Genomic DNA, 8,760 nt, shown 5'->3' with positions numbered 1-8,760 from the left:
GGATAAACTTGGAATATGTCATTGGTAACAGAGACCAGCAGGAGTTAGAAACAGGGTAAGATAATGGGTAATTGGAGCTGAAGGGATACAGACTGTACAACAGGACTAGAGACAAAAACTCAAAAATGGACAGCACAATAATACCTAATTGTAAAGTAATCATGTTAAAACACTGAATGAAGCTGCATCTGAGCTATAGTTTTGTTTGTTTGTTTGTTTGTGTCTTTTGTTTTTTTCTTTTTCATTTTCTTTTTTTATTATTATTATTTTTTTTATTTTTTTCTCTATATTAACATTCTATATCTTTTTATGTTGTTTTGCTAGTTCTTTTCCTAAATCGATGCAAATGTACTAAGAAATGATGATCATGCATCTATGTGATGATGTTAAGAATTACTGATTGCATACGCAGAATGTAATGATTTCTAAATGTTGTGTTAATTTCTTTTTTTTCTTTAATTAATTAAAAAAAGATATCAAGAAGACATTGGAAAAGCATAAAAAATTTGAAAGAATAAATAGCAGGTTTTGACAGAGATGAAAGATACTATAGACCAAATTAAAAATATACTAGACACACACAACAACCGATTTGAAGAGGCAGAAGAAAGAATAAGTGAGCTAGAAGACAGGATGATTGAACTCAAGTGCACAATAGAATAAATAGCAAGAAAGATGGAAAAAATGGAACAAGATTTCAGGGAAATGAATGAAAATATGAAGCAAACAAATAGAAGAACCATGGTGACCCAGAAGAAGAGAAGAATAAAGGGCTAGGAAGGTTAATTGAAGAGATAATGGGGGGAAACTTCCCAACTACTTTAAAAGATATAAATATGCAAATCAAAAGAGTCCAACTGTCCCCAAATGGACTAAATCCAAATAGGTTTACTCCAAAAAAACATACTAATCAGATTGTCAAATGTCTAAGAGAAGCAGAAAGTCGTGAAAGCAGCAAGAGAAAAGTGATTCACTACATTTAAAGGAAATCACATAAGATTGATTTGGGACTACTCAACAGGCATCATGGAAGTGAGAAGAAAGTGGTATGATGCATTTAAGATACTGAAAGAGAAAGATTTCAGCCAAGAATTCTTTGTCCAAACAAATTGTCCTTCAAAATTGAGGGAGAGATTAAAATCCTCTCAGACAAACAAAGCCTATGAGAATTTGTCAATAAGAGACCTGCCTGACAAGAAATAATAAAGGGAGTTCTGGTGGCTGAAAAAAGATACAATAGAAAGAGGTCTGAAAGAGGGCACAGAATTGAAGAGTATCAGTAAGGGTAACTTAAGGACTTTTAAAAGGAGAGAAGGAAAAGAATATACAGACCTGACAAATAAAACCTAAATGATAAGGCAATGGTCTGTGGCTTCAGAGAACCATTGAGGAAGAGGTCTGAGGAATCTTGAGTGGAAGAATTTAAAAAAATGTGATATGATATGATGTTATGATTTGTTATAGCCAAGCAACAACTTTTCCTGATTCAGGATGTTAAAAAGTAAGGATCATTCATCTAAAAAGTATAACTTAGCAGTCACTGCAGTGGATTTACAAGATCACATTTTACATTATTTCAACTTTGAATTCTTTCAATAGCAAATCATTCTAAGACAAAGGTATAAAAGAAAGAGAACATCTCTAAAAGGAGATGCAAAAACAATTATAGATACTAGACTTAAAAAAAATATATGCAGGGCCCAAAAGGGGAAGATCCAGAAAAAGAATATGTTCTTGATTACAAACCTCCACCATTAACTTTAGCACAGAAGTTGTGCCTATTAGAACCTCCACCATTGCCACTACAACAGATGAATGGGAAAAAGTGAAACAAAGATCTGTCACTCAAGGGGATTCTATGCAGCCATGTCCAGCATACAAAGAATTTTGACTTCACCCCCCAGGTGCTACTTTCATGTTCCCACGTATTTCAGAAAGCATGCCTTCAGGCTTTTAAAAAGCTCACAAATAAAAAAAAAAACCTGTCCTCTCTGTAGAAAGAACCAGTATTAAACCAGAGTAATACATGATGGAGCCCAGTTATTCAAAATAAAATATGCACACACACACAAAAAAAATCCAAGCCTATTGGAGAGGACATATTTTAGAAAGTGGTGCAGAAACCCAAGAAAAACTGTACCTTCTACAGATGCTAAATTAAGAAAAAATTCTTTTAAGAAAATATACACAATATCAGCATGAAGAATCCTCATCATCTAACCATTCATTCATCAAATATACATTGAAATTGTCTATGTGCTGGTTATTGCATAAGATGATAGAAGAACTACAGCTATCTGCTTCAGGTGTGCTCTACATTCCTGAATTGGGAGAAAAGAAATAATAGATAAAATATTTGTCAAGAATATTATAAATTTCAAGAAGTGATTAATGCTATAAAAATGTAAAGAGAATAAGATAATAATATCAATAGTTTATTTGGCACATGCTGAAATAATATGTTGGGTATGTTGGATTAAATAAAATTTATTATTAAAATTAATTTCACTTTTTACAAAAAAACTAAATAAGATGGTAGACTCCAGAACTGCTTTTACAGTAATAACTTTGAATGTTAATGGACTAAACTCATCAATTAAGATACAGGTTGGCAAAATGTATTTTAAAATATGATCCATTTATATTCAGTTTACAAGACACTCATCTTAGACCCAAGGATACAAACATATTGAAACTGAAAGAATAGAAGATCTTTTATGCAAATTGTAACCAAAATAAAGCAGGAGCATCTTTCTTTTAATCAGATAAAATAGACTTTAAATATGTCATAAGAGACAAGGAAAGACACTACATATTAATAAAAGGTACAATTCACCAAGAAGAAACAGCAATCACAAATATTGATGTTCCCAATCAAGTGGCTCCAAAGTATATGAGACAAACATTGGCAAAACTAAAGAGAGCAATAGACATTTCAACAATAATATGGGAGACCTCAATACATCACTTTTCTCTATAGATAAAACAAGACAGAGGATCAACAAGGAAATAGAGAACTTAAACAATTTTATAAAGCAATGAGACCTAATAGACACATGAAGATCATTACACCTCAAAACACCAGGATATATATTCTTCTCTAGTGTTCATGGAACCTTCTCTAGGATAGATTATATGCTGGGACATAAAACAGGTCTTTTTAAATTTAATAAGATTAAAATTATTCAAAACACTTTTTCTGACTACAATGTAATGAAAATTTAGTGTAAATTAATAAGCACTAAAGAACCAGAACTTTCACAAATACATGGAGCTAAAACAACACACTCATAAATAGCTAGTGGGACAAAGAAGAAATTGCTAGAGAAAAAGGTAAATACCTGGAGACAAATGAAAATGAGAATACAACATATCAGAACTTATGGGATGCAGGAAAGGCAGTGCTGAGAGAAAAATTTAATACCTTAAATGCCTATATTAAAAATGAAAAATAAGCAAAAGCCAAGGACTTAACTGCCCACCTAGAGGAACTAGAGAAAGAACAGCAAACTAATTCTGAAGCAAATAGAAGAAGAGAAATAACAATGGTTAAAACAGAAATTAATGAACAGGAGAACAAAAAAAATAGAAAGAATCAACATGAAAAATCAATTCTTTGAGAAAATCAACAAAATCAATGGACACCTTGTTAGGTGGACAAAAGAAAAAAGAGAGACTGTGATTAAAATCATAAATTAGAGGAAGGTCATTTCCGTGGATCCTGAAAAATTTTTTAAATCCTAAGAACATACTATGAACAGCTATATACCAATAAACTAGACAACCCAGATGAAATGGACAAATTCATAGAAACACATGAACAACCTACACTGACTTGAGAAGAAATAGAAGATCTCAACCAACCAATTACAAGTAAAGAAATTTAATCAGTCATCAAAAATCTTCCTACAAAGAAAAGCCCAGGGCAAGATGGCTTCACAGAGGAATTTTATCAAATATTCCAAAAAGTACACTAACACTAATCCTGTTCAAACTCTTCCAAAAAAACTGAAGAAAAAGGAATTCTACCTAACACATTTTATGAAGCTAACATCACTCTAATACCAAAACTGGACAAAGATGCCACAAGAAAGGAAAACTACAGGCCAATCATCTTAACAAACACAGATGCAAAAATTCTCAACAAAATACTAGCAAATTAAATCCAATGACGCATTAAAATAATTATACATCACAACCAAATGGGGGCTTATTCCAGGAATGCAAGGGTGGTTCAACCCAAGAAAACTGATCAATGTAATAAATCACATGATCATATTGAATGATGCTGAAAAAGTATTTGACAAAATTCAGCATCCTTTTCCAGAAAAAAAAAAACACTCTAAAAAGTGGGAATCGGGGGAAATTTCCTCAATATCATAAAGGGTATATATGAAAAAACCCATAGCCAGCACCATACTTAACAGTGTGATATTGAAAGCATTCCCGCTAAGATCAGAAGAGAGACAAAGATGCAATTATCACCAGTTTTATTCAACATAAAACTAGAAGTTCCAGATAGACTGATCAGGCAGGAGAAAGGAATAAAAGTCATCCAAATAGAAAAGGAAGATGTAAAACTTTCATTATTTGCAGATAACATGATCCTATAATTGGAAAATACTGAGAAATCTATAACAAAGTTATTTAAACTAATAAACAATTTCAGCAAAGTGGCAATTTACAAAATTAATGTACAAAAATCAATAATGTTTCTATACACAAATAATGTCCTAATTGAGGTGGTAATTAAGGGGAAAATGCTTCAAAATAGCTATGAAAAGAATCAACTATCTAAGAATAAACTTAACCAGGGATATTAAGGACCTTTACACAGAAAACTACAGATATTGCTCAAAGTAATCAGAGAAGATCAAAATAGGTAGAAAGACAATCTATGCTCATGGATAGGAAGGTTGAATGTCATTAAGATATAAATTCTAGGGAGGCAGGGGAAGATGGTGGCATAGTGATGTGTAGAATTTAGTTTGTCCTCCAGAGCATCTAGTAAATAGCCAGTAAATAACATATGGTACAACTGCTGAGGGGACATCAGTGACCAGACATATATTGTACACCAGTCTGGAATGGGTGAAATTGCTGAGATTCCATGCAAAACTTCAAGGTTCCCACACTGTAGAGGCTGGTACCCTTCCCCCATAGGTACAACAGGCTGGTTTCCTGAGGGGAGAGGAATAGATTATATTAGTAGCAAGGAAGTTAGAACAACTAAGCTCCAATTGCAGAATTAATTAACAAATATTGACCGTTGAAAACAGGACCCAAGCACAGATAAATCTGTACTAAACAAAAAAGAACCAGGACGCTTCACCCTTGCAGAAAGGGGGCAAGGCTGATGGAAAAAGAGGAAAAAAAAAAAAAAAAAAAGGAAAACCAGAGACTTTTTCAGTTGGATAGCACAAAATACTAAAAAAGGGCTGGATCTCAAGAAAAGGGGACACATAGAGCTGGAGACACAGAAAGCCATGTACAAACTCCAGGTCTTGACTGGCAAACAGGGGGAGCTTGAATTCAGCTCTGAAAAGATTTTCTTTCTTTTATTTATTTATTTATTTTTTTTTACTTCTTAACTACTCCTTAGATAGAAACGGGAGCCATCTCAAGCTTCAGCACTGCCCCAGGCAAAGGCAGAATTAAAGCACTCCAAGAGACAAAGTAAATAGTCAGGGAATGGAGACAACTCCTAAAAGGTATATCTTCCCCAAGAAAATTAGGGTGGGGCCCAGCTCAAATGGCAGCCCTCTTTAAGGGAATTCAGGCAACAGGGCTGGAAAACAGAAGCAACCTAAGCCCTCACTCTACCTCTTCCTCTGTCTCAACTGCACAATTGGCTACTAAAAAATTAAAGACACTACATCACTTTATTTTGTTTGGAAGCTGTGGGCTGACAAGCACCACATGCTGGGGAGGATAGGAAAAGCACAGATTCTAGAAGCTTCATTTCCAAGTCTGAGAACCTGCTGGGTCTCACCCTCAAGGAAACATGATACTGGCTAGTCTCTTCTCCTGAGACATGGGCCTACCTGGTCTGGCAAAATCTGACAGGGGTCAATCATATGTGAGGAGACTTTCCTCAAAAAAAAAAAAAAAAGGTTCCATATAAACAGGGAAAGAAACAGAAAAACAAGATCTGAAAAATTCTTATCAGTTAAACAGAACCAATGCTAAAGGTCTAGAATAAGTTGAACTGAAAGTCAAAGAACAGATAGGAACAAAACCATCCAAGAAGAAAGTGTAAAAAAGTGAAAATGACCTTTAGAATAACAAATTAAGGAAATCAAATGATGAGACACCAGCAAAAAATAATGAGTCATACTAGGAAAATCAAAGATATGACCCAGTCAAAGGAACAAACCAATATTTCAAACAAGATACAGGAGTTGCTACAACTAACTCAGGATGTTCAAACACATACAAAATCATTAAAAATCTAATCAAGAAGTTGAAGGGAGATATGGGGGGAAAAAATGAAGACATTAGATGAAGATGAAGAATGACTCAAATTTTTTAAAAAACAAATCACAGACCTTATGGGAATGAAAGGCACAATGGAATAGATGAAAAAAAAAAAAATGGCAACCTATAACAGTAGAATTGAAGAGGCAGAAAAAAGGATCAGTGAACCAGAGGACAAGACATCTGAAATCCTACGCACAAAAGAAAAGATAGGGAAAAGAATGGAAAAATATGAACAGGATCTTAGGAAATTGAATGAGAACATGAGGCACATGAATATACATGTTATTCATGTCCCAGAAGGACAAGAGAAGGGAAAGGAGGCAGAAAAGCTGATGGAGAAAATAACCACTGAAAATTTCCCATCTCTTATGACAAAAATAAAATTAAAGATCCAAGAAGCACAACTTACCCCAAACAAAATAGATCCAAGTAGGCCTGTTCCAAGACACTTATTAAGCAGACTGTCAAATGTCAAAGACAGAAAGAATTTGAAAGCATCAAGAAAAAACAAATTTATCACAAACAAGGGAAGTCTGATAAGACTACGTGTGGATTTCTCAGCAGAAACCATGAAGATGTGATAATGCACTGGTATGATCTATTTAATAGTCTGAAAGAGAAAAACTGCCAACCAAGAATTCTATAACCAGAAAAACTTTCTTTCAAAAATGAGGGGGAGAGGGTTTGCAAGTGTAGTTCAGTGGTAGAATTCTTGCCTATCATGCAGGAGACCCAGGTTCAAGTCCCAGTCCATGCACTTCTCCAAAAACAAACAAAAAAGCAAAACAAGCAAACAAACAAAAATTCAACAAATGGTGCTGCAATAATGGAATATTCACATGGAAAAATAATGAAATGTGACCCCACCATACAGCATACAAAAAAAAAAAAAAAGAGAGAGAGAGAGAGATTAAAATATTTTCAGACAAGAAGTCATTGAGAGAATTTATGACTAAGAGGCAAGGTTTGCAAGAAATATTAAAGGGAGCACTGCAAGCATATAGGAAAATACAGGAGACAGAAGTCTGAAGAAGAGTGCAGAAATCAAAACTATCAATCAAGGTAAACATGGAAGAAAATAAGATATGGCATACAATATTCAAAAGACAAATTACATTAAATGTAATTGGATTAAACTCCCCAATAAAAAATCATAGACTGGCAGAATGGATTAAAAAATAGGACCCAAATATATGCTGTCTACAGGAAACTGGCTTTAGACTCAAGGACAAAAAGAGATTGAAAGTGAAAGGTTGGAAAAAGATATTTCATGCAATCAACAACCAGAAAAGAGCAGCGATGGCTATACAAATATCCAACAAATTCGACTTCAAATGTAAAATAATTAAAAGAGACAAAGAAAAACATTATGTATTAATAAAAGGAAAAATTCAACAAGAAGGCAAGACAATCATAAATATTTATGCACAGAGCCACAGTGCTCCAAACTACATGGAGTAAACATTGACAATACTCGAGGAGAAGTAGACACCTCTAAAATAATAATTGGAGACTTCAACTCCCCACTTTTATTAATGGATAGAACATGGAGAAGAAGATCAATTAGGAAACAGAGATTTTGAATAATATGATGAATGAACTAGACTTAACAGACATTTACAGAGCATTGCACCCACAACAACAGGATACATATTTTTCAGGTGTTCATGGATCATTCTCAAGGATAAACTATATTATGTGTCATAAACCAAGTCTCAATAAATTCAAAAAGATTGAAATCATACAAAACACTTTCTCAGATCTTAATGGAATGAAGTTGGAAAATAGTAACAGGTAGAAGGCCAGAAAATTCACAAATATAGAGAGACTAAACAACACACTCTTTAACAACCAGTGGGTCAAGAAAGAAATTACTAAGAAAATCAGTAAACATTTTGAGGCAAATGAAATTGAAAACAAAGTGTATCAAAATGTATGGGATGCAACAAAGGCAGTGCTGAAAAGGAAATTTATTGCCCTAAATGCCTATATTAAAAAAGAAGAAAGAACAAAAGAACCAGGAATTAACTGCTCACCTGGAAGAATTAGAGAAGGAACAGCAAACTAACCCCAAAGCAAATGAATGAAAAGAAATAATAACAATTAGAGAAGAAATAAATGAAATAGAGAATATAAAACCATAGAGAAAATCAATGAAAGCAAAAGTTGGTTCTTTGAGAAAATCAATAAAATCAATGAATCCTTAGCTAAGCTGATGAGAAAAAGAGAAAAGATGAAAATAAATGAAGTCAGGAATGGAAGAGGGTACATAACTTCTGA

At 33.6% G+C, this 8,760-nt stretch overlaps 1 pseudogene; it reads left to right on the top strand.

Annotated features, from left to right (window-relative positions):
• The first annotated feature begins 1,491 nt into the window (after nt 1–1,491).
• Nucleotides 1,492–8,760, top strand: LOC143663349 (RING finger protein 32-like; annotated as a pseudogene).

The sequence above is a fragment of the Tamandua tetradactyla genome, chromosome 19, assembly GCF_023851605.1.
Source record: "Tamandua tetradactyla isolate mTamTet1 chromosome 19, mTamTet1.pri, whole genome shotgun sequence".
NCBI classification, from domain to species: Eukaryota; Metazoa; Chordata; class Mammalia; order Pilosa; family Myrmecophagidae; genus Tamandua; species Tamandua tetradactyla.
This window is presented reverse-complemented; position numbering and strand designations above follow the sequence as displayed.